General features: G+C 39.9%; 1 protein-coding gene and 1 long non-coding RNA gene across 5 annotated transcripts in view; one reads left to right on the top strand and one right to left on the bottom strand.

Moving 5' to 3' along the window:
• Positions 1–26,743, top strand: part of cdh12 (cadherin 12) — an 868,710-nt gene that overhangs the window by 161,048 nt on the left and 680,919 nt on the right. The window lies entirely within an intron of this gene.
• On the bottom strand, positions 1,718–11,454 carry LOC134298200 (uncharacterized). The gene is made up of 3 exons (XR_010005151.1): positions 11,251–11,454; positions 6,053–6,185; positions 1,718–1,882 (listed from the first exon to the last, which is right to left on the bottom strand). It is a non-coding gene; the product is annotated as an uncharacterized LOC134298200 (long non-coding RNA).

Raw genomic sequence — 26,743 nt, 5'->3', positions numbered from 1 at the left:
TCAGTAGAAACAATCAACACATAAATACAATTTAAAACCATTAACATTAAGATATTAAAACATCAAACAGAATCTAGATACACCCTACTAGGCCATGCCTAGTATTATTTATTAATAATAAAAAAGGAGAACTCACTAGGTTTCACTGAATTTTAGAAGGCATCTCTTTCCTGGATTGTTGTGAACTTTCTGGGCTGTATGGCCATGTTCCAGAAGCATTCTCTCATGAAGTTTCACCCACATCTATGGCAGGCATCCTCAGAGGTTGTGAGGTCTGTTGGAAACTAGGCAAATGGGCAAAAGGGACCGGGCTGTGGCACAGGCTGGTGAGCAGCCGGCTGCAATAAATCACTATGACCAAGAGGTCATAAGTTCCAGGCCAGCCCGTGGCGGGGTGAGCACCCAACAATTAAAAATAAAAAAATAGCCACTGCTCTTTGCTAACCTATAGCAACCTGAAAGATAGTTGCATCTATCAAGTAGGAAATTAAGATACCACTTATAAAGTAAGGAGGCTAATTTAACTATTTTACGACTCCATAATAATCATCCAGCCGCTGTTGGAATGAGGAAGTGACGTCGCAGTGGATGATGAAGCAGCTGCTCTCCCTGTGGCCGGAATTGAACATTCCCTCAGGAGAAGGTTAAATTGCCTCTGCGTCTGTCTCTGTCTTTGTTCTATATGTATATGGCATTGAATATTTGCCTTATATGAATACAATGAGTCCCCTTCGGGGTGAGAAGGGCGGAATATAAATACTGTGAATTAATAATAAATAAATAAATAAATATTATGGGGTTTATATATCTATGGAATATCCAAGTCAGGATCCAAAATATAGCAGTCAAGAGCACAATCCAAAATCAATAAAGCTGATAGTCCAAAAAGCATCAGAATCCAGATCCACACCAAAAAGACATTGTCTCCCATGACATGGCTGCACCTTGTGAACCTTTAATCCTATGCTTTCAGGTGTTGTCTGTGTACAGCTTGTTTCTCTGCTAATCATGCAGACCTGTGGGCCTCTGCATGCTGTCATCTCTATTGTAAAAGGGACAGTGCATTTAACCCTTCATCAGCCTGCCCTGATGTACTAACATTTTCTTGCTCTGCTTACCGGGAAATGGTGGCTCCTACAAAAGGCTGCTCTGCTGCAATATGTAAGCTAGGTTAGGAGGGCTACCAGGAACAGCTGATCTCCAAATTCACCACTGACCTTTTCAACAACCCTCACCCTTACTCTGAGAGCTGACCAGGACAGATGGCTTACTCCTGTCACTGCTGGGATATTGCTATTTGATGATTCCATGCATCTTGATATGCCACTGTTACTGTCAGGGATACAGCAATCAAGTTTATTGATTTATTATAAATAGATGGAACGTGTACACGTGCAAGCCCTCCTTAACCGAGTCTAAGCTTTATCCAAGCATGTTTGTAAACTCTTTTGAGAAGATCTAATTAGAAGGCAGGATGTAAATCATTTAAGCAAAAGGAGGAATAGGAGGCTAAGGAGTATGGAGCCAGATTCCTCTAAAAGTGAATAATGATGTATTATTGATTTCAGTTTTATGCCCCTTTGTCTCTGGGTGAATATAGAAATGTATTAGGTTCTGTAAAATGTATCAGGTTTGTGGAGGGACTACTCTTATTGCATGGCACTTAACATAAAACTGTTTATAATCATGAGCCAGTAATTCTGATGTTTTAATACTTATTTTATTACTTTTGTTATTTCATGATTTTTTGCCTATATAATGAACATATGTTTTGAATTCATAAAGCACAGATTCTCTTTTCCTTTTTCTCCCCCTTTTCTCTCTCTGAATGATTGCTTCTTCATTGGGATTAACTCTGTCACAATTACCCTCTTGTCATCCTCTTGAAGGGGAAAAAAGCACTCATTACTAACAGAAAATATGTTGTAAATTATTTAGCAGCTTATTTTCATAATAATAAATTGGAAGGAAGAGAGAGGGAAGGAGAAAGGCAGGGGGGACATAAATGAATAGCCCTGATACTCATTTAACATATGTGTGAGATATTTTGAAGAGATTACAGACATACAGTCCTTATGTGGAAATAAGATATAATGTCAGATACTTCATTTCCATTCTCTTGTGTCTTTTAATGTCTATAAGTCTACCATAGAACTGCATCTCAGGCTTAGTATAATTCTTTTTGTATTTCACTACATTTGGTCACATAAATGAAGTTCTTTCCAGGGTGGGTAGCTTGTTTAAGGCCATCACATTAACTAAGATAGAACACTTTCTCATCCCTCAGTGATTTCTCACATTCACCACTTTTGTTTGCTTGCTTTTCTTTGGCTCTTTGTTCAACCCTTTGGATTGAGATTTCTCCCACAACCTTAGCCTTCATGAGTGGAGCAGATCAATTTGCTGGTCTCAGATGGTAGAGGTCAGATAAACTTAAGCAAGGCATGCCAAAAATGGACTGGGGCAGGAGGGTGGCAATAAGGAGCAAGTCTATTTAAAACTTGCTCCATCCCCCTTCTTTCCTTCTTTGATGTGTATCAAATCGCTCTCCCACAATGCAAGTAATCTGGTTGCTTTGTATCTCGGTAAGAACGCCCCCCCCCCCCCAAAGGGTTTTTTTTTACCTAACCTGGGGGAGAAGAAATGGGAAGGGTGGAACCTTATATGGGTCCTAGTTGTTGGAGGGGAATTGTGTTTGTTAAGCACTTATGACACCTCGTTTGGTGAAAAATGGGAATCTGGTATTGCCCCTGAATATCAGCAATTAGGGGGTGAAAAAAATTACTGTCCTTGGGCCTATGGTTATCCTGCCTAGGGTAGGAAGTCTAGAAGGGACCATTACCCCAAATGCTAATGCATGCATTAGGCTATGTATACCACTTAGAAAAAATTAAATAGTTAATATTTATTTATTTATTTATTTATTTATTTATTAACTATATTTATACCCCGCTCTTCTCATCCCAAAGGGGACTCAGATCGGTTTACAGATTATGGCAAAATTCAATGCCGCATTATACATACAAATAATAAATGTAACATTTCAAATTATAAAACAGTTAAAACATATAAATGCAATAAAACAGATTAAAAACATAGTTTCCCAATCACGCTCCCCCCACAGGCCAAACATAAGCTTGCTAGTAAAAGTTATCTTGTGTATTATTACCACGGGGTAAGGCAATATAAAGTGCTAGTGTAAAAAGCTGCAGGGTTAGGGTACAGGTGCCACAATTGTAAATCACGAGATCTTAAAATGCAGGAGGGCTGAGGTTTACCCCTTTCCCCCTAAAATAAGACATCCCCAGAAAATAAGACCTAGTAGAGGTATTGCTGAATTGCTAAATATAAGGCCTCCCCCGAAAGTAAGACCTAGCAAAGTTTTTGTTTGGAATCATGCCCGCCGAACAGAACACCAGAGCATCCAGGATTGGTAAATGTATGTACCATAAAGTGTTGTACATGGAAATATTGGTAGTAACAAGAAATTCTTGATAGGATTCACAGTTTGTCTGGTTATGCTGCTTTATGATGACAATTACTGTACAGTATATAATAACTGTTCATTTTTTTTGTTTAACAATAAATGTGAATTCTTCTTCATGGAAAAATAAGACATCCCCTGAAAATAAGACCTAGAGCATTTTTGGGAGCAAAAATTAATATAAGACACTGTCTTATTTTCGGGGAAACACGGTAGATCGTGAAGTAAAGTATTCAATATGAATACTCAACGTCCAGTTTAGAGTGGAATTCAACGACCAGGCCACAATTATTAAACCCAATTAAAACTTGGACAATAATCAAAAGAACTCTGGGATGATATCTAAAGCCAAATGGAGAGGGACTTCAGGAGCAGTCCGGCTGGCTTATGCCCAGAAGGGCTGTGCGCTGGCAGCAGCAGAGGCAGTGAAGGAAGCAGAGGAGCGATGGAAAAGACCCCATGTCAAAGGCCAGTGGCCCTAGATGTAATGAGGTGCGGCCACTGGCCTTGTGATCTCATGGGTAAGCTCAGAACTGAGCAAGATAGCAAAGCTGGATGGCAAATACTCAGGCCCCAGGGTCTCTTCTGCAGCAGGGCCCAACAGAGAGCGATTTAGTTGCAATTTAGTTGCATTTGTTTCAATAAATATGTTTTGTGTTGTCTAATTGTTCCATCTGTTGATCAAGTAATCCACATTTACATACATGAAATTAACTTAGTGCTTTGGACATCCAAGTAATATGTACATAATTATTCTATAAATAAAAGATGGGAGATGTGACATTCCAGTAGTTCACTAGTGCTGAATGAAGGTGAAGTCCAGCAGCATCTGGACTTAGGTTTTGAAGGGTCAAATTTATTAAATGAAAATGTCTTGTGATGGAAGAGAGACTATAAAATGCAGTTCCAGTGAAACTTTATGTGTACTGGACCATGCAGTTAGCATTTTTATTGGACATGAAAAGGCCTCCACTTGTATTAACTCAGGAATTTTCAGTTCTGAAATTGGTTTAATACTGAAAAGTTTGTTTTCATCTTTTCTGTATTTTAACTTGAATTGCAGTTTTGTATATTGGGAGTTCTTTTGGTCTGTTGCAATTTTGTTTATTTTTACCTGAAAACTATCAGGGGAAATTTGCCTATATGACAACCTACAAATTGCACTTTCATATGAGTGAATCTGTGATTCAACAGCAACACACATAATTTGTTTTCACAATGCTTTTAAGGTTCAGACTCTGGAACTTCGAGTAAAATAGTGATAGAGCTGGGACTTCATCCTTTGCATAAAATGTTATTATTTAGAGGGTTGTTATCCATCACAGTAACTAATCTTGGAACCAAGAAAGAATCTTATCCCATGACACCTCCCCCCTTTTTTAAACCATTTTAATCAATGTAGGGAATGGAAAATGACGGACTCCATCCCATGATGTAGGGGGACTTCCTGACTGTGCCCAACAAGCTCCCTAATGTAAACATTTAAAACAGTTTTTTTTAAAAAAAAAGAAAAAAAGAGGGGGGGGGGAGAAAGCAATCAAAAAACATCTCAGGAGCCTAGAATGAATGATATTCCATTTCTAAAATGCCGTAAACACATAGGATGGGATCTGACAAATTTGCTCATGTTGAATAATGTCAATGATGTGGAGGAATGGGTGTTCCACACCATTTTGCTTGCATTGCATTTTCACCTTAATAGTAATCTAAGCTCTTGCCCCTGCTCTTGCCAGCTTTTTAACATAACACTGGTCTAATGGAGGGAAGAAAGCCTAGCAGAAGGGGATCCTGGCAAAGTGGTTTATAATTACACTTGTATAAAGGAAGGTAGGCATGAGAAAGACAGCATGGCAAAGGTGTTTAAAATTACACTAGTATAATGAAGGGAAGCAAAACCTTGCAAGAGGGGATCGTGGCAAAGTGGTTTAAAATTACACTGGTATAATGAAGGGCATGGGAAAGGCATGGGAAAGCAAGGGAAAGAGTTATCATGGCAAAGAGATTTAAACTTCCCCCGCTCCCCCTTTCCCGCCAATAAGATGAGAGTGATAAACTTGGGTTTCAATATAGAAAATTTCCCTGATTTTTTAAAATAAAAGTAATAGAGGGCAGGGAAAAGAATTCTCTGTGTGATGGTTCAGAAGACATGTGATGGGAAGACAGAACATGAAACAGGACGATTTCCTTTGATAAACAGATAGTCCCCGGTGCTTCTCAAGATCCATGTGATAAGGTCCGAAGTGTGCAAAGTGTGCCACACAGAGTTTTGGTTTTTTTTAAACATTTTCTTTATCCAGAATTCCCAGAACGAACACAATAGCAGGCATTTTGCACTTGGAAATCCTTATTTTTTCCAACCATGTAATGAGTTCCACTAAATGGGAAGAAACAACATATGCACAATAGAAATACTGACTAACCATTCCATGTATTTCTTAAGAGTGCACAAAATGCTTTAGTTAATGAAAGGACACATCTATTAATGTGCCCCTCTGAAAAAATGCACACAACAATACATTGTTCTTCTTTAAAAATAACCCACATACAAAAAGCACAAAATGAACTTACACGTTTGAGAAAGACCAATTTTGCAGACAAAGATGTATGATAGATCTGTCCTTTCTTAACTGTAACTTTATTCATGCCGCTTTCTCTAGTCCAATTCTTTCCATTTTTGACTTCACATGAAGCAGTAGGTGGTCTAATTAAAATAAAAGAGAGAAAGCAGTTCTGTGTGTATGCTGTTCCAGTTTTGCTTTCACATCATTAGGAAGATGGCATTTTTGTGGAAAGAAATTGACTTCGGTGCCAATTATGTGCGTGTTTAAAGCTGTGTAAAACTGGCTGTCACTTCAAGGGATGTTTTTTGATAGTTTCCTACATGCATATGAAAGTAGCATTAGCCTTAGTTACTCCTGTTTATTGCTTCTCCCCTCTTGCCATTTTTTGTGCATTATGTGTTGAGCTATCAGGTGTCACTGTTTTCTACTTATTTAACAGTATTGATGGAAATCACCTGGCATCTTTTCTAGCACAGGCTGATTTAGCTACAAACCACCTTTTCCAGCAGGGAGATTCTTAATCAGCCTGAGGCTACATGCATTTGGAGGAATTTTCCGCAGAGAATGAAAGAAGAAGAAGAAGAAGAAGAAGAAGAAGAAGAAGAAGAAGAAGAAGAAGAAGAAGAAGAAGAAATAATGAACAGTTCCTTGAAAGAACCGTTACCATCAGATTAACTCTGATTCTCTACAGGAGCACCAAATTACCCTGAAGTAATAATTATAATACATTAGTAGAGGTTTAATTTCCAATAAGTGCTGTCTGTTTAAGTGATCACAATCTCACCATGGCTCAAAGAACATGTTAGAATATGAGGACAAAAAACACCCTTTCACTTTGCTGTTGTTATATTTAGAGGTTAACGTCCATTAGAAAAATGTTTCTTTCCTGATGAATAGGCACCAGGAATGTTGTCATTTATCTAGAAAGAAACATTGAAATTTCTCATAGTTTCTCATAGTTTTATAGCACTAGAATATTAATTCCAGTGCTGTATAGTTGGATTCATATGAGATAATAGATGGAGGTTAAGATGTTCTGGGAAGGCCTTGCTCTCGCTCCCACCTCCTTTGCAGGTGCGGTTGGTGGGGACTAGAGACAGGGCCTTCTCAGTGGTTGGCCTTTGGCTTTGCAACTCCTTCTTCAGTGAAATTAAATCAGCGCCATCCCTCTTGGCCTTCAGAAAAAAAGCAAAGACATTCCTGTGATGTCTCATGGGCCATGTAGTCCCATTCCTAGTACTATTGTGGCAGACGAAGAGGAAAACTTGGGTTTCCCACCATTTCAGCCAGAAACGGAGGCCTTGCACCTGCAGGATGTTTGCCCACAAGAAGTCAGCCAAACAAGCCTTGGGCAGAATTCTCCCCCGTACTCTCGTAGGGATAATATTAATCGAGATAGAGGCGCTAGGGAGGCGAATCGCTGAAGCGCCAGGATCGCTGCCAGACAATTAGCTGATTAAGCCTGCTTCCCTTGGGAAATCTTAAGGAGTCATGCATCTGGACACAGTTTGGGTTTCACTTCTTGTTCCCCAGGGAAAAGTGTTCCTTGGCGGGAAAACAAGATCCTATATAGCTGTTTTACGCAAGGAGATCCTTGCGGAGTCAATTTGTCATCTTGTGGAGTGAGATCGTGTGTGGACTACGCTACTCCAGTCCCTTGCTTCCAGGACCAAGTTCCAAGCCTTGTTTCACGGACCTTGTTCTAGCATCAAGCTTTCCTTGTTTCCACGGACCTCGCCACGGACCTTGTTCTTGCTTCTTGCTTCTTGTTGCCACGTATCAAGTCTTGTTGTCAAGAATCCGGTTTGTTTCCAGCCTTGTTGTCAAGCTCCATTGGATTAAAGGACCTTGTCATTTCCCCACACTTGCTTGGCAAGTGTGTGTTTCGGTTATTGGATTATAACTTTGGACTCTAATATCTCATATTGGACATTGTTTTTCTGGACTATATTTGACCTTTCCTGAAAGGTCTACTTCTGAACTATATTCTTCACTTGTTTTTATTGACTTTATATATTCCTTTAATAAAGATATTAGATAGATTCTGGTCTCTGCGCATGGTTATTGGTGCTCTGCAGCCTGGGTCCTGACAAAGCCTTTGGTCAGTCAAGTGATACAGTACAAGAAATGAACAGGGAATATGTGCAATTGACAATTGAATGGCTTTGATTTTGGATTATGTGATTTTAATGTTTATACTAAGTTTTAATTCTATCTCTTAGTGTCTAAATGTTAGTTTATGTTTCATGCTTTAATATGGTTAATGGTTTTTAAATCATAGTGATATGTTATTCTTTAGATATTCTGCTTCAGTTTTCACATGTATGTTTGGCATTGAATTTTGCCATTATTATGTTGGAAACTGCTTTGAGTCTTACATGTCTTTACACAAATGCACAGAGCATGGGGAATAAGCAAGACGAACTCCAACTTTTAGCACAACACCACACTTATGATGTCATAGGCATCACTGAAACCTGGTTGGGATGACTCCCATCACTGGAATGTAGCCATTGAGGGCTATAACCTCTTTCACAGAAATAGAACAAAGGGGAGATGAGGGGGAGTATTTTTATATGTCAAAAGCAGTAACATTACATCTTTATTAATGACTTAGATGAAGGGTTAGAAGGCATGATCATCAAGTTTGCAGACAACACCAAACTGGAAGGGATAGCTAACACTCCAGAAGACAGGAGCAAAATTCAAAAAAATCTTAACAGACTAGAGGGATAAGCCAAAACTAACAAAATGGAATTCAACAGGGACAAATGCAAGATACTCCACTTCGGCAGAAAAAATGGAATGCAGATACAAAATGGGAGACGCCTGGCTCGACAGCAGTACATGTGAAAAAGATCTTGGAGTCCTCGTGGACAACAAGTTAAACATGAGCCAACAATGTGATGCGGCAGCTAAAAAGGCCAATGGGATTTTGGCGTGCATCAATAGGAGTATAGTGTCTAGATCCAGGGAAGTCATGCTACCCCTTTATTCTGCCTTGGTCAGACCACACCTGGAATACTGTGTCCAATTCTGGGCACCATAGCTGAAGGGAGATGTTGACAAGCTGGAATGTGTCCAGAGGAGGGCAACTAAAATGATCAAGGGTCTGGAGAACAAGCCCTATGAGGAGCAGCTTAAAGAGCTGGGCATGTTTCGTCTGCAGAAGAGAAGGCTGAGAGGAGACATGATAGGACATGGAACAATGGCTTTAAACTACAGGAAAGGAGATTCCACCTGAACCTCAGGAAGAACTTCCTCACTGTGAGAACTGTTCAGCAGTGGAACTCTCTGCCCTGGACTGTGGTGGAGGCTTCTTCTTTGGAGGCTTTTAAGCAGAGGCTGGATGGCCATCTGTCAGGGGTGCTTTGAATGCAATTTCCTGCTTCCTGGCAGGGGGTTGGACTGGATGGCCCATGAGGTCACTTCCAACTCTATTATTCTATGATTCTATGAGTCCCCCCTGGGGTGAGAAAAGCAGTATAGAAAAGCAGTAAATAAATAAATAAATAACAGAATGGTCAAAATTGCCATCTATGACACTTCTATTCTGAGTCTTAGCGAACCAGTTATGTGCTTTTTCAGAATACTCAGTTCTATTATTCATTTACTGCTTTTTTTCTCCTCCACCCACCAGCTGTCATGATTTAGATTTCTATTTTCTCTTCCTCATGGAGTGAGCATTGAACTATGAATCTGGTGACCTTAAGCAAATCACACTTTCTCAACCTCTAAGGAAGGCAAAGGTTTGCCCTCATGACAAGAAAACTCTATGATAGTTTGCTTTAGCACCATAAGTAAAAAATGACATGAAGAATTTAGTATGTTTTGCAAATATTTGGACTTCTGTAAGCCTTCAAGTTGCTGGAAGAAACATTAACAACCTTAGGTATGCAGATGACACCATTCTGATGGCTGAAAGTGAGGAGGAACTGAGGAGCCTTATCATCAAGGTGAAAGAAGAAAGTGCAAAAGTTGGGCTGCAGTTAAACGTCAAGAAAACCAAGATTATGACAACCAGACCGATTGATAACTGGCAAATAGAGGGAGAAAACGTGGAGGTAGTGACAGACTTTATATTTCTAGATGCAAAGATCACTGCAGATGCAGACTGCAGCCAGGAAATCAGAAGATGTCACTTCTTGAGAGGAGAGCAATGGCCAACCTCGATAAAATAGTCAAAAGCGGAGACATAACACTGGCAATGAAGGTCCGCATAGTTAAAGCAATAGTATTCCCCATAGTAACCTATGGATGTGAGAGCTGGACCATAAGGAAGGCTAAGCGAAGGAAGATAGATGCTTTTGAACTTTGGTGTTGGAGGAAAATCCCGAGAATGCCTTGGACTGCAAGAAGATCCAACCAGTCCATCCTCCAGGAAATAATGCCCAGTTGCTCACTGGAGGGAAGGATATTAGAGACAAAGATGAAGTATTTTGGCCACATCATGAGAAGACATGAAAGCTTGGAAAAGTTCATGATGCTGGGGAAAACAGAAGGAAAAAGGAAGAGAGGCCGACCAAAGGCAAGATGGATGGATGGTATCCTTGAAGTGACTGGCTTGACCTTGAAGGAACTGGGGGCAGCGATGGCTGATAGGGAGCTCTGGTGTGGGCTGGTCCATGAGGTCATGAAGAGTCAGTAAGGACTGTGTGATTGAAGAAGAAGAAAACCTTCAAGTGATACGCCTCGCTGTGTGGATTGAGACTCAGATAATTATTCCTCCAGTAGTATATTGGATAGCACTATGTAAGACTGTAAGGAAAGTACCATTTTGGAATACTCTGATCTAGAGGGACAGTACAAATGTATACAGTAATGAATAAAGAAAAGTTTTGCTTATATTTGAAATGATGTCATAAGGAAGAGGGAGGTAGCTGGTTTTCTGCTGCCCTGGAGATTAAAGACCTCATCACATTGAGGTCCTCAGGCCGGGGAATTGGGGGGCAGTTGGACAAGTCTATGGGGCAGTGGCGGAAACTGTTTTCCCATGCCTCCCCCCTTCCCCATCCCATATGGGAAAGTGTAGCTGACCAGATTCCCCACATGCTTTCTCCGGCTTACCTAATGAGAACCCTTGAAGCTTCCCATGATCTCAGGACCCCATCCTACGAAGCATCCTAGGACAGAGCCCAAGGACAATGTGTTGAGATCCTCAGCCTTGGAGCAATGTGTTAATAATTACAGGAGGGAAGATTATACCTGAACATTAGGAAGAATTTCCTGACCATAAGAGCTGTTCGTCACTGCCTTTGAGTGTGGTGGAGGCTCTTTCTCTGGATGTTTTTAAGCAGACACTCGATGGCCATCTGTTGAAGGTGCTTTGTTTGTGCTTTCCTTCATAGCAAGCGGTTGGACTCGATGGTCTGCATGGTCCCTTCCAACTCTATGATTCTATGATTGGAATTTTGTACAGTTCGTTCTACTTTCTCAACCTTCTGCACAGTTCTAGAAGCCTGAGACAGTTGTGTGGATTGAACCCAGAAGTCACGCAACGTGTTCCCTGGGCCCAATCCACACAGGGCCCAGAAAGAACTGGGTCTTCTGAAAGATCTGGGTCTTTCCTGGTGGCAAATTAATTCACTTTTACCGAAGGTGTCGTTTGGACGCCTTAGGTAAAAACTCAGGAGCTTGTGCATTTTCTGAGCTGTCTGGCTGCACCCACAGTCAACTGCTTGAATGGTACAAGTAGAGCTATAAAGTGGACTCCATTACATATGAGTGTGGAGAAGAGCAAACCACGGACTACTTACTACAATGTAGTCTATTCCCTGCCACATGCACAATGGAGGACCTTATTACAGTGACACCAGAGGAACTCGAAGTAGTCAGTTTCTGATCAAAGGAAATTTAGTATAATGCCAAGTATATTTTTGTATTTTTAAAAACTCTGTTTGCAATTTTTAACTATGTTTGTGATTTTTAAACTTTGTTTTTTTAATACATTATAACTGTATCCTCAATTTGCTTCTGACACGATAAATAAATAAATAAGTAGGGTAGGGAAACGCAGTGAAGAGGTGAACACATTTCCTCATCATTCGCATTTTTAATACACATTCCCTTATTTGATCCAGAAATTTGAACCCAGACCTAGGTAGCAGTAACAGCCATGGAGAAGCAAGTTGAAACAGCTGTTCTAGTCACGAAATATACACAAATCACTTTCTATCTGTTTTACCTAATATGATTGTTGTGAGGATAAAATAGGAACAAGAAGTCATATATTTCACCCAGAACTACCTAATGCAAAGTTAGAATTGAAAGTTAGGATGGAAAGTTAGGATGTAACTGTAGCTGGTAAACGATATTAAATTTTGATATCAAAAGCTAATATAAGATTGAGAATCCCATATTTATCACCCAATGTCAGGTGCAAGTTTTTTTGGGATTTGGTAATGTGTACATCAAAGACTTGCAAACTCCAAACAGATCACTGATGTGTGTTTGTGTGTGTGTTCAATTATAAAGGATTAAAAGCAGGTTGGAGGCTTAATGCAAGCACACTCATAAGGCCTCAGTTTTAGAAGTTTTCATGTTTCCTGGTTTGATGTGCAGATAAAGCTGCATCTTCAAATATTAATCTTTCTATGATTATTTTAAAACAAAGCATTTGCTATCACCATTCATCCCCAAATGCTTGGATAACTAATAGCACAGCTGGTTTGCAGTAATTGGTCTGGGTTAAAACTCAAAATCTCTGTGGATCTTTATGCTTCTATTTCACAGTTTCTTGTTTTAATGCTAATCTTTTTTGAAATTTTGGAAAAGAAGTAGTCCTTTTTTGGCATTGACCAAAACAATATGAAAATACACCCATTAGGGGTTCTGCATTCAGTGTAAAGCAGAGTACCTCTTGAATTACACTATGGCCCCTTCTACACTGCCATATAATCCAAATTGTCAATGTAGATAATCCACATTATCTTCTTTGAACTGGATTATATGAGTCTAAAATGCCATATAATCCAGTTCAAATCATATAATCTGAATTTTATGTGGTAGTGTAAAAGGGGCCAGAATCTCAACCCATTCAACATAGTTTGTGGCAACCACAAAAACTAAGTTTCTGGAGTATTACAACTACTTTCATAGTAAGTACCACACACTTAAACAGGAAATAACTCTTTCAAACCAGGAACATATTTTTTTTACATAGTGTTATGTATCATCATCATCATCATCATCATCATCATCATCATCATCATTTAATTACTTATTAATCGCCCTCCATCCACGATGCTCTAGGCGATTTACAAGATAAAATTGTAAAGGATAAAAATACATACATACAAATATTGATAAAATTCTTGTAGTTTACCGCACGGCTGGGTCTCCGGGAGAGAGTCTGCTGAATTTATTAGATCTTGTGGCGGACTGGGTCCTGAAGTTCCCCAGACGTATTGTTCTGGGTGACTTTAATGTACATGTTGAGGCACTGCCATCTTCATCTGTGACTAAGGACCTAGTACCAACCTTTGAAGCTCTGGGGCTCTCACTACTCAAGATACATAACACTATGTAAAAAAAATTGAAAAAAAAAAGTATTGGAAAATGAGCATGCAAAGATACTGTGGGACTTCCGAATCCAAACTGACAAAGTTCTGGAACACAACACACCAGACATCACAGTTGTGGAAAAGAAAAAGGTTTGGATCATTGATGTTGCCATCCCAAGTGACAGTCGCATTGACGAAAAACAACAGGAAAAACTCAGCCGCTATCAGGACCTCAAGATTGAACTTCAAAGACTCTGGCAGAAACCAGGGCAGGTGGTCCCGGTGGTGATCGGCACACTGGGTGCCATGCCAAAAGATCTCAGCTGGCATTTGGAAAAATGGACATTGACAAAATTACGATCTGTCAACTGCAAAAGGCCACCCTACTGGGATCTGCGCGCATCATCCAAAAATACATCACACAGTCCTAGACACTTGGGAAGTGTTCGACTTGTGATTTTGTGATATGAAATCCAGCATATCTATCTTGTTTTCTGTGTCATAATAAAATAATAATAAAGTTTATTTATATCCTGCAACCATCTCCCCAAAGGGAGTCGGAGCGCCTTACAAAGGTACTCCAGGGTGCGACATATAACATAAAATACCTAATTTTCAAGCTGAAGGGATGAAACAGGACACTTGAATAAATTTCAGTTTTATGATTGTACAGCAAGTAGATTGAATTTATCCTACCAGGACTTTGTAAGTATCCCCAGTCAAATATTCAAAGCATGCAGAAGAATCATTATTAACTTCCTAAATGTTTCAAGTATTTCTGGCGCAAATAATATGTTGGAGATAGCTACCTTCTCAAGCCTCCTCTATCTAATGTTTTGTCTATTTATAATGTGTTGTTTATTTCCTAAAGTGTATGTCTTCTTTGGTTTGCAGTTTTCTTAGCTCTATATACTTGAGGCAGTGGGAGGTGTTGCAGACTATGTGACTGGTTCAGGGAATGTTTAGAATGCACTTTAAAAGGATGACAGTTGAAAAATGGCAGGTTGATGCTTGAGTCTGTTTCAGTACAAAAGCCAGTGTAGGAAGTTAGACGTTGGTTGAGGCTTGGGTTCCTTGGAAGTAGACTGTTATTAAAGAGAGCTGTACAAAGCAATATAGTTTTGTAGAGACTGTTAAAAGTTCTAAGTTAAATTATACAAACTGAAACGTTTTAAAGCTTAACATGACAAGAAATGTACCTGTATATTTAAATCCATAAAATTGTGAGTAAAAAAAAAAACATGTTATTTTAAAGAAGTCTACTTGAATCAAATGAAAACAAGATATTTATGCACCCATTGATCTTCCATTACTCAATAAACTAAAGGAACACTCCTGAAACTCTGATACCCAATAGGTTATGATCCTAACAGGTCATAATCTAATAGTCCAATATAATATTAATTTGTTTGTTTTATATGAGTGGGAAAAAGGATGTGATAGGATTTTTGTTTTTCACTGTTTTTTGTCCATGCAAGAGCCAAATTCTTGGTTCTACTCAATGGAAAGGTCTGTATTTCAATCTTGGAGTGCTAGCCATTCTGTCCATCTGTTCCCCTAATATAAACCTGGCAAAGAAGCTTATTAAATTTGTATTAATTCTATTACCACTTTAGTTTCACTAAAACCTCTCATTCTGCTGCTAGTGACTCTGATTTTGTTCCTGTCAGACACATTTCCAATAAACACACATACCTAGATGCACACATCCTACCAGTTTATATTTCCTGGTGGAATGTAATGTGTGGGTTGTGTATAAGGTGGTTGCTCTGTTCTGTACTTCGGATTGGCCTGAGTATTGATTTATGAAATTCAATGTGATTTCATTACTGTGTAAAGAGATTAATATTTTCTTAATCCTGTCAGGTTTGCAACTTGATTTATATTTTCTACGAATGTGCCTAGGTGAAGGTTTTTTCTTATCTTTTAGCTTGATAGATTTAAAGTCAGGGTGTCAGATAAAGGTCTAAATAAAAAATATGAGAGGCCAGACCTATATCTCTTTCTGTAGTTGGTGACATACATACTGGTTTAAGGATAAATAGGGTCTGAATCAGCAAGAAATTGTTTTCCTTGAAAGGAGCTTTGAAAAAAAAACTGTTATGAAGTTCAGGCCACACCTCAAGTAAATCTGTTTATGCCAAGAACTGCTGAACAAACCTTTTCAGACTGCTTTGTGGATAGAGATCATGTTATATCCATTATGGTATAGTGTCTTGTTCACATACTTCTGAGAACAGGTAGGCTAGTGAGTGCAAGAAAAAGACTGCCTGCCTCTATTTCTCTTGAATATACTTTCTGCTAGGCAAAGTCTGAAAAAATATTTTAGACTCAGGGCCTGTCCAGACAGTACCTTTATCCCAGGAGATTCTGCAGCAAACAGGAGGGTGGCCAGACTCCATTCCCTGTAAACCCAGAAGCAACGGCTACAAAAGGCAAAAAAACCCGAGATTTCCAGGTGTGGGAATATTGCAGTTTTTAGCTGAATATACGGACATTCACATATCCGTATGTCCCTGCAAACGGAAATCACGGGATTTTTATCTGGGTTTGTTCCTGGGTTTTAGATGCTTGTTACTGATTGGTTGGTTCCTAAAAAGAAGGTTACACTAGTAGAAGGCAAAAACTTTGTCCTGGGAAGAGGAACTTCATCCTCCACCTGTTTAATGAAGTTTATGGCAGAAAAATGAAGTTCCAGGGGTGCAACAAGTACTTTCACGTTGTGTCACATTAGTACACAATGACACAGGAACAGACACTTTCAAACCAGGAAGAGAATGCCATCATTACTATAATTACGCAGACCCTGTTGTATGGCCATCTGTGCAGACAGTTTTCATGGTGTACTTGTGCCAGGGAACAACAGAATGGGTTGCCGGGTTATACATTTAGTTCTTCATTGGGTGTATGCTGACAACATGTGTACAGTTTATTAAATGGCAAAAACTTAGTACTAGTTGTTGGGACATGGATGTGCTGAAGAGGAATGTAAATACTGAGAGCCAAAGTCATGCAGGCGGCTAATAGGAAAAGCAATGTATAACCCAGGAACAGCATCCTGTTGTTTGATGCCACAAGCACACAACCAAAACTGTCTGGACAAATGGCCAAGCAGCCAGGCTGTAAAAATAGTTGATATAGACAAAGTTCTGGCGTAAAAGTGTGTGTTCCTGTTTGATTGGGTACTGCTCACTTGGGCAGTAGTGGGCCTACCCTATGAGGTATCATTTTACTTTTAGTTCAATCGTCCTATGGTGGTGAAATATTTGTTTATCTTCCAGATAGAAGATGAAGGGCGTCTACCTTTCAATTTCATAAAACATCATAGCCTTAAATATCAGTATTAAAAAGTCAATATTACACTTGTGCACCTTGAGTTGGGTAAAACATTCTTGTACGTCAGGTCATACAGTTCTAAATAAAAATCAATAATTAAGCCACTGTTTTTCTCCTAATTAAAAAAGTTTTATAAAGGCACCTGCCTGCATCTTTTGCAATGATTTTGGGGGGTAATATCTGTAATTCATCTGCTAGCAAATCCCTTTCTGATAAAGATCAGAAAGAGACTTGAAACTAGAAGATTGGTGTTTCAGTTACTCTCATCTACTAGGGCTGTGCAAGGTGCTGTTTTTCAAAATGGGATCTAGAACATTCAGCAGATGCAGCTACTTAATATCTGGAAATTGGATGAATTTACTCAGCTGAAATGGACCATGTGGCAACCCAAAACAGCTGCTTTTGGTTCCTTTTGGCTGCACCATGCCAGCAACCATGGGTGGGGGGAGAATTTCCCCCTTGGCATTGCCTGAGCCAAGCTGAACAAGAAAGTGGATCATGTGTGTGTTTTGCCAAGCTGGTCTGTATATATCAGGGTGAGCTTCTCCATTTTCCTGTGGCATCCTGGCTTCTGAGAGAGAGAGGGGGGGAGGGGAGGGGGAGGGGAGGGGGAGGGGGAGGGAGAGGGGGAGGGAGAGGGAGAGGGAGAGGGAGGGAGATTGTGTGCTAACTAGCTTCATGTTCTATCTTAGTGCCATCACTGCTTAGGATTGTTTGCTTTTGGACTCAATTCCAATCTTTTACTTTGGCAATTTAATTATTTTTTCTTAATTTAATACCTTTCAGTTAGCCATATTGTTCTGAGTTCAAATTGTTGTTTTATATACAAGTTGTATTATTTTGTATTGTACTTTGTGTTTATTTTATGCGGTGTTTTAGGCACTTTGTGCCATATTTAAGCTGCCCCAAGTCTCTTTGGGGAGATGGAGGCGGGGTACAAAAATAGCGTTGTTGTTGTTGTTGTTGTTGTTGTTGTTGTTGTTGTTGTTATTATTATTATTATTCCAGTCCTTCTTTTTACTATTTTGTTAGGGAAGTGAGGGTGGGCCTGCATTGGGGGGGGGGGTGGTAAAAGGGCATATTTGTTTAAATATTAGGGTGGTTTAATGAAGGGAGTCCCCATGGAGAGAATTCAATCTTTCCCCAGCCCCATCTTCTTGCTTCTGTACTCTGTCCCCCCTCCCAAAAGATTTTTTTACAACCCGCCCCCCTTTTCTTGTTCACCTCTTTGACTGATTCATTTGTTCCCTTGCCCTGCCTTACTTACCTTCTGACATGTGTCTACTCCTGCCCCACTTCACCTGGCTTGTCTGTGTGTGTGTGTGTGCGCGTGCGTGCACGCACACGTGCACCTTTTGGCTTGTGTGTACTTCTGCACCAGTCTAGCAGCCTTCCTTCCCCAAACAATTCTTTAAATGATGATGATGATGATAAGCCCTTGTGAGTTGTTTGTACATCTCTTTGGCTCTTATTTTTGTGGCATCTGTGTGTGTTTCTTTTCTCACACAAGAAGCCTGATCCCTATACTCCCAATATAAAAAGTAATATCTAGAAATATATAATAATAAAACTTTGAAAATTTCCTATAAATTGTGTGGAATGATGCACTGCTCTGCTCTTGTGCTGCCTCTGAAATTCTAGTGGATATCTTTTTGTTTTGTTTTTTACGGAGATTTTATTTCTAGAAATTAAGAATCTCCTAAAAATCAGTGGATGACCCAAACAGTCTGAAATTTAGTGGGCTTGAAGTAGTACATGTGTTCTCCAAATGTGTCCATCTTCATCCCAATAACCCTAAAAATGATGGAACGGGGAGCCTCAGAAAATCCCCTATAGCCACCAATGGGCCAGCTCACCAGGGAGTGAAAATTGAACTCCCAGCTGCCAGATCAATAAACAGCATTTTACACTCCTGAATTCAGACAGCTCCTGAAAAAATGGAATGGGGGAAACCAAAAATTAGACACGAAAAACAGAACAATGTTTTCTCAAATTACACACCCCTATTATTTACCATGGTTGCTTTTTATTTCACAATTTTGGTGTATACATTAGTTTGCTTACTTCTTTTGGTTTTTTTTATCATTGCTTACGATGATTTCAAACATGAATTGCCACCACTATTTGCACTCCATGTCTGACATTATTAACATGCCAATAAACAAGAAACTGAGCACTTCACAAGATAAAAGTCATCCTAAACAGAAGCACTACTATCACAAGATTATTATTTATGGCACTGCTGAATCAAAAGGTGTTCTTTAATGTATTATTTCCTTGCTAATACTGATAAAAACAAATAATTGTTTTTTGTACACCACAATTATATATAACTGCCACTGGAAGACTAATACAATATTACCAGAGAAATTGCACCAGTATAGGGTTAGACAACTATTCTTTGGTTTCACATTTCTCTACTGAAATATTCATTTTACAATGATGATTTACAATGATTTTTGCAATGCCAGAAATACAGCTTAATGGTGTAATGTTAGAAAATGTTGACAATTTCTGCTACCTTCCAACTGGAAGCCATGGGGAAAAAAACCAAGAACATGCGGGTCAAGAATAGGGTTCTACAGTCACCTACATATCCACCATCCAGATGGCTGGATGGCCATCTGTCAGGGGTGCTTTGAATGAGACTTTCCTGCTTCTTTCAGGGGTTTGGACTGGATGGCCCATGAGGTCTCTTCCAACTCTACGATTCTATGATTCTACAATTCAAAATGCTCTTACCTCAAAGTGAATTTTCCCATTGAAATGCATTGAAATGCTATTAATCCATTCCAGTTCCCTGACCCCTGCATTTTTGTTACATGTTTTTAAATAAGAAAATGTATTGTAAAATAAAAAATAATGTATAAATCCACATTTATCCACAAAACAATAAAAAGAAAGGTCAACTTTGAAATGGTAGAAGATGCACAAAATTGGGGCAAGGAAGCACAAACTGAAGATGAAGCATCATTTTCATCACACTGTAATCATCCCAGCCTCCCCCCTCTCTTGCTTTCTCCCCCTCTCTCTCCATGAATCCAAACAGATCAAGAATAAAAACCACACAAAATTGAATAACCCAAAGTTCCTCAAAGCGGACAAGAGCAAAGCAGACAGCAATCTCCCAAAGCAGCCAAGAGCATGAAGCATGGAGGCACGAAGGCCACTCCCTTGAAATCCCTAAAGCCCTCTCCTTTTGTTGCTCTTATGTCAAAGCTAAACCAGGCTGAGCAATAGCTCTTAACTCAAACCATTATTAATTTGGGACACCCTTAAGTAGAGGTTCCACTATACTGTCAACTTTGATGGAAAATAGCTCTCCAACCATTCTTGGAGTTTGCTGGTCTGCTCAAACTAATAAACCATATATATCTTTAGCTTACCAAAGCCAATGAGTTTGAAGATCTTCTAAATGGCATTATGATTTTGTGTTGGTTGTCTAGGGATGTTATATGGTCTTCAGAGAACATGGGAAAGTAATGCTGAGATATATGTGGGAAGATTTTAGAAATTAATACTAGAAGAACTTGTAAGGGATGGAACTGTCTATGGTCCTTTTATACAAACCTCATTTCTCTGTATCAGGAGTAGGAATCATCTCAACATCTGGATGCTTTATGACTGCAAATCCCAATACCATAGACAATGAGGACGGATTATGGATATTGCAGTCCAATAACATTTGAAGGACCACAAAATCACTATCCACATACTATGCTATTTTATTATTGTGGAATAAATAGCTTAGAATTGTTTTGGAAAACACTGTCATTTAAACAGGGTTCTTACTATGTATATGTTGCCTCAAACATTTTGACATAATACCTCTGTTGCAATTCTGGTTGTGTAGAACACTGCTTAAAAAGACTTCCATATTAAAAATTCTTTTACAGTCAATAACCCATTAATTGAACCAGCACAAAAGCAGAAGAGATTGCTGAGATGACTCTTAATGACAGCTTCAGTAGGAGTCAGAAAATGCCTGTGGAAATAAAAACATTTAAGCTGATGATGAACAACAAGGACAAACAGAAAGGGACAAAATTATTAATTTGCAGTCTTGTGGATGTGTTCACCCATGTTTTTGTTCTGCCCCATTTTCTTTGGTAATCTGAGGAAATTTTGGGGGGAAAAGAACATGACTATGCATTTCAATATATTTCCATAGATAGATAGCTAGATTCTTCAAAATAGTTATTTATAAACATATTTTTTACTATGTATACCTCATCGGCTTATTCCTTGGGAAGAGAGAATAAAAACCATGTTTGAACATTGATGTCAAAAGTCAATGCACAACTATCCCCTGATTCTTACTCCCAAAAATGTTCGGTTTTATCATCATCCATAAAAATGCAATCCTGATAAGAATCATAAAGAAAAAGTCTAAATGGAGTTTACAATTCTCAGTATAACATCATAACAGATGCAGACTCACTTTGTAATTTCATCATTTTTACTACAGGAAAACCAATCCTCATCTGCTTCATGTCAGGCATGAGAGTTCAAACAAATTGAAGATGTTCCCATAGGAGCATGGTAGTTTTCACATGGTGGTTCTTATTATAGGATGGAATAAAAGCACATTCCCTCTGAAAGCTGTTGTAAGCAGTATATAGATGACCACAGTCATTATTAGGAAATGGATAATTTTGATATTTGAGATGGTTATGGGAGTCCAATACCATCGGCTCCTAGTGCACAATCCAATGAGCTGCATGTCAGGTGTGAAGCAGAAATTACACTCATAGTAGTAATAGATATTTATGGCATATCAGATGGAGCATAAAGCCAGTCTTATAAACCATACAGATTAGACCATTAGTCAAGAAGTTAGGTTGATTTGTATTATTGGTGAGGTGTCATTTTTTTGAAGCTCTGAACCCTCATCATATCTAGCTTACAGCATAAAATACACAAAATGCGTATATATCACTTTGACTTTTGTAAAAAAAAATGGCTGAGATATAATTACAATCAATTACAGGATTTGGAGTTAACACAACATTGGAAACTGATTTCTCATTTAAGGACCTGAGGCAGTGTGTAATTTTGGGAAGCATAGGGGACAAGAATTAGGGTTGCCAGCCTACTTTGCAGGGCCTCTCTAAAACTAATGATGTGACAGAAGGAGAGCAGGGGAGAGCTTTTTCCCTCAGCTGGACCTCAGTGTAAGACAGCTGCCTCAGGCAGGAGATTTAGAAAGCAATGAAAAAGCAGGCAATTGTTAATAACTGAATTTGTCTAAATTTGTCCCTACACCATATTAGAAATGATGAAGGGTTCTTTTGGGGTCTTTTATAAGCCCATCATAATATGACTGGCTTGGGGTGCTACTTGGGTGCTTAAGGTACTGTTTGCCATTTTATCTCAAGCAGTATTCTGTTTCAGGTTAAAAGTGCCATGGAGACACATTGGGAATTAAACTCTTTCAGTGGTATCTCTCTGGGTGTATCTATACTGTAAAATCCATGCAGTTTGCAGTACCATGTCTCAATGCTGTGAGTCCTGGGATTTGTAGATTGGTTGAGGCATCAGCACCCTTTTGCAGAGAAAGTTAAAGACCTTGTAAAATCACAACTTCCATGATTCCATAGCATTGTGCCATAGCACATAAAGCAAATTAGGGGTGTATGATTTGGCAAAAAAACATACCATTTACGTTCCCATTTTTGGCTCACCCTCTATTCCATTTACTGGAAAATGTTCAAAATCAAGATGGAGGTTCCATTTTCGTGCCAGTAAGATTCGGTCCATTGGCGCAAATAGAGAAACTTTAGAGGCTCATTTATCTGTCATTCCAAGGCCTATCAACATAAAACTTGCCTCACTTCTAGGTCACGTTTATAACTGCAAGCCCGACAAGTTTAAAAACATTTCACCAATTCCATGATTTTGGGGAAATTTTAATGTTTTTACCATAACATTTTAAAAAAAACACACAAAAAGAGTGTTCTGGGAATTGAAGTCCCAACCAGTGTGTGGCACAAGAAGGGAGGGGAATGGACATAGTCAACCAGGCCTCTGATTGACTGAAAAAGAAACATGAGAAACACACAGAAAGAAAAACCTTAACTTCCATCATGCCCCAGGAGGGAGTACAACAACAACAACAACTCTTTATTGATTAGTCAATTTTGACCATATCAAAACATGTGAAACATACAAAACATACACACTTACCCATACATACAGTAAAACCATGTAAAACCATGTATAGACACAAAGCATCCTGGCCTACTAGCCTACCAACCCACTCCTAGGTAGTTGTGCAAATACAGAATAAAAAGATTGAAATTAAAATTAATTAAAATTAATTATTCCCTTAAGGTAAGGTTTAAGCGGGGGCAAGGGTAAGTAAAACTAGTGGCTTGTCCATAGTAAATTTTAAATTTGGATTTTGTTATTAAGGGCATTAATATCACAGCTGTCCACTTCCATCTTCTCACGCATGGCCAGCGCTTTTTGCATAAAAAGGGTCAGTTTTAAAATAGTTTTTATCTGAACCCTGTAGAAGGATGTGCAGTTTCTCCTTTTTCTCTAAATTAGTATGGTTCTCCAGCAGAGGCTCTAAATAGAAAGATCGAATCCTGTTGTAATAGGGGCATTTTAAGAAAAAGTGTTCTGAGTCCTCCACTTCTGCATCTGCCTCACAGCACCCACAGGTTCTCTTCGTATAGGGGATATTCTGACGTCTACCTAGCTTAGACTTAATGTCGAGTTGCTTGAATCTAGCCTGGGTAAAAAGTTTTCTAATATATAGTGAAAGTGTAAAAAAGAGGTAGGTTTCCATGCCATGTTGTATATAAATTTAGCCAGGTATGGAGTGGTTCTAGCTTGCGCTATGATCATAAGATCATTTTGTGCAGCAGTGTCAAGGGCTCTTTGGTAAACAATAGGCACCTGCTCTTGCCTGATCTGTGACGTTGTGGTCTCCGCATTAGGTAGAGTGCTGCTCAGCTCCAATAGCCCCCATTAGCCAATAGATCCAGCTGCTAGTGATCCATATCAGCTGAGCCTTCAACTGCCCCCCGCCCGGTCCATTTTAGGAGATCCAGCAGCCAAATCGTTGAATTTCCCCAAATCCAATATTGCCAAACAGAAATGTGCACACCCCTACTGTAAATTAACAAAATGGTGACCAGAAGAGCATTGTCAATTGAGCAATTGTGTCTGGAGATTCTGGCCAAAACAAATCTATATCAACTATAGTTACATGGTGTTTGGGGGTGGAGTGAGGGGAGTGGGAAGTATTACAAAAATCACATTCTTTCTCTTACCTGGTTACATTGAAGAACTCGTCAACAAAGGGGGAGATGGTTTATATTGAGAAAATTTGTTATTTAGTCATTTTCTTTTTCTCCTAAAATTAAATGGAAAGTTTCCAAGGCATCTTGTTGAACAAATAAATAGGTTCTTGGCTTATAAGGGTTTTCCCCTCCTCTTGCTCCAATGGAGAGGAACAGCTGGATTTTCAATTACACATATAGCACTGGAATTACAGAGATTTTTAGAAACTAAAGAAACAGACAAATAACTTCACCCTTTGTCTCTCTTATGGATGCAAATGTACACACACACACACACACACATACATACATGGTGTCACGACCCAGGCTACAGAGCACCAATAACCATACGCAGAGGCCAGATTCTATCTAATATCTTTATTAAGGAAATATATAAAGTTAGTAAAAGCAAATGTAAAAGTTAGTCCAGAAGCAGACCTTTCAGGAAAGGTCAAATTTAGTCCAAAGAAACAATGTCCAATATGAAATATTAAGGTCCAAAGTTGTAATCCAATAACCGAAACACTCACTTTGCCAGGCAAAGTGAGGGGAGATGACAAGGTCCTTTAGTCCATGAACTTGAGCAAGGCTAGGAAATAACTTGATACTTGAAACAAGGCTTGAAACGTGGAACAAGGTAACGAGGAACAAGAACAAGGTCCGTGGAATAACTTGGTAAAATCCGTGAAACAAGGCAAGGTTTAGTCCTGGGAAACAAGACAAGGTCCGTAGGTAAACAAAGGCTGGGAAACAGGAGCGAAGGCTGGAAACAAGGCTAGGCTTGAGCAGGAACGAGGCTTGAATCGGAGCGCGCTGTCCAGACACAACTCGCTCCGGAGGCTGACGAATTGACTCCGCGAAGTTACTACGCGGGTAAAACACCTATATAGAGTCTAACTTTCCCGCCGAAGCAGTTCTCTGGGAACCAGAAACGAAAGCTAAACTCTGAGACCAGATGTTTGACTCCTTAAAGATTCTCACGAAAAACAGACTTAATTGGGTACATTCTTAGCTGCTATTCTCGCACTTCTGCGCGAAGCTGCTTCCAAACCCCTCTGTTGTTTACAAAACTCATGGCGAGAGAACACGGGAGATGTAGGCTCAGGGTTTGTTTGACATACTTCTGGGACACAACTTTCTTGCAGGTGCAAGGTTCCCAGATCTGCCTGGGAAAGATCAGGCTGAGAAGATTCCAGTTCTGACTGGGAAGGTAAAAAACCCAAGTTTTCTTCTTCATCAGGCATTACAATGTCATGAGCAAGACTACAAGGCCCATGAGTCATCACACTATCCCCCTCCTCAAGGCCCCTCCCAAACTGGGACTCTCCCCCCGAGGCGCGAGGTCGTGGTTTGGCGGGATAGGTCTGATGAAAGCGACGGGTTAGATCAGGAGCATGGACTGTGGAGGCGTCTTCCCAAGAGCGTTCCTCAGGGCCAAAACCCACCCAGTCAATGAGATATTGCAGGCGGCGGCGGTGAAAGCGAGAATCCAAAATGTCTTGAACCTCGAACTCGTCCTCCCCATCCACCAAAATAGGGACAGGGGCCGGCCGGTCTACATCTGGCCGCACACCATCCGCCGGAAGGAGCAGGGAGCGGTGAAACACTGGGTGAATGCGCATTGAACGCGGAAGTTGGAGTTTGAAAGTCACGGGGTTTAATTGCGCCACCACTGGATAGGGGCCAATGAAACGGGCATCTAACTTCCGGCAAGGGCGATGTGAGGGCAAAAAGCGAGTGGACAGAAAAACCCGATCTCCTACCTTGATTTCGGGGCCCGGCTGGCGATGTTTGTCCGCGTGACGTTTATAGTCCTCCTTGGCTTGTTCCAGTTGCTGGAGCAAAAGTTGTTGCACCGCTGTGAGTTCCTGCAGCCAATCTTCTGCTGCGGGAACTTCTGAAGTTTCAATGACAGGGGAAAAGAAACGTGGATGGAAGCCGTAGTTTGCAAAGAACGGCGTTTCTTTTGTAGAAGCCTGGACTCCATTGTTGTAGGCAAATTCCGACAGTGGTAACAGAGAAGCCCAATTGTCCTGTTGGTAGTTTACATAACAGCGAAGGTACTGTTCCAAAGTGGCGTTGGTGCGCTCCGTTTGCCCATCCGTTTGGGGATGATGAGCTGAAGATAAACGAGAGTCTATGCCCAATAGTTTTTGTAGTGCCTTCCAGAAACGAGAGGTGAATTGGGAACCACGGTCTGTGACCAAACTCTTGGGCAATCCATGTAGTCTGAAAACATGTTGGAGGAATAAATCTGCAGTCTCTTGGGCCGTGGGAAGACCTTCACAGGGAATGAAATGGGCTAACTTGGTGAAAAGGTCCACCACCACTAGGATCGTGGTGAATCCACAGGAAGGTGGTAAGTCAGTGATAAAATCCGCAGAAATTATTTCCCATGGGCGAGATGGGTTAGGAAGGGGGTGTAGAAGCCCTGAGGGCTTCTCCCTTCTTATCTTGGAGCGCTGGCATACTGGGCAGGTGTTAACATATTTTTCCACATCCTTGCGGATCTTGGGCCACCAGAAATCTCTTAGGATCAAATGCATGGTTTTAAATAGTCCGAAATGC

This window comes from Anolis carolinensis, chromosome 4, assembly GCF_035594765.1.
Source record: "Anolis carolinensis isolate JA03-04 chromosome 4, rAnoCar3.1.pri, whole genome shotgun sequence".
Lineage (NCBI taxonomy): Eukaryota > Metazoa > Chordata > Lepidosauria > Squamata > Dactyloidae > Anolis > Anolis carolinensis.
Note: the sequence above shows the minus strand (reverse complement) of the source record. Positions and strands in the feature narration are given on the sequence as shown.